The sequence below is a fragment of the Sinocyclocheilus rhinocerous genome, unplaced genomic scaffold (assembly GCF_001515625.1).
Source record: "Sinocyclocheilus rhinocerous isolate Xijiao unplaced genomic scaffold, SAMN03320098_v1.1 scaffold423, whole genome shotgun sequence".
In the NCBI taxonomy this organism is placed as follows: domain Eukaryota; kingdom Metazoa; phylum Chordata; class Actinopteri; order Cypriniformes; family Cyprinidae; genus Sinocyclocheilus; species Sinocyclocheilus rhinocerous.
The window spans coordinates 3,956-4,605 of NW_015655573.1; positions in this window are offsets into that span (position 1 = coordinate 3,956).

The window sequence follows — 650 nt, forward strand, 5'->3', positions numbered from 1 at the left end:
GGAAATAATAAACAGGTGCTAATGATCAGACAGAATGACAGACAAGGGACTATGGGAAATGGAGTTCACAACATATAACACAAAAACAGGAGAGTGCCCTCAAGTGGCCAGTCCAGGGCACCACAACCAGACACTGTGACAGGAATGACCTGCCCAACTCAGTCCGAGCAGCTGAGTCCTTAGCAATCTTCAAGAATCTGCTAAAAACACATTTCTTCCATCTTTATTTGACCCTCTAACTCTAGCACTCTATATTCTAATTCTATTCTTTAAAAAAACAACTTGCCCCTTTTAGACTTGCACTCTATTCATTTACTAAATGCTTGTTTTCTATAAATAAAAACAAACAAACAAACACAAAAACTAGCTTCTCTAATCTTTTTGTATTCTATTTGTTTTCTTTTTATTTATTATACAATTATCAAAAGCAAAAAAGGTCTCTAATACCAGCTTGCTCTATTCTTTTTCTATTCTATGTTTTCTTTTTATTTATTATATAATTAAAAAAAAACCTTGCTACGTGTACTGCGTTAAGCTAACTGAGACTTGTTATAGCACTTGCATATCATTGCTCTTTTGTTGATTTTGATTGCTTCCATTGTCCTCATTTGTAAGTCGCTTTGGATAAAAGCATCTGCTAAATGACTAAA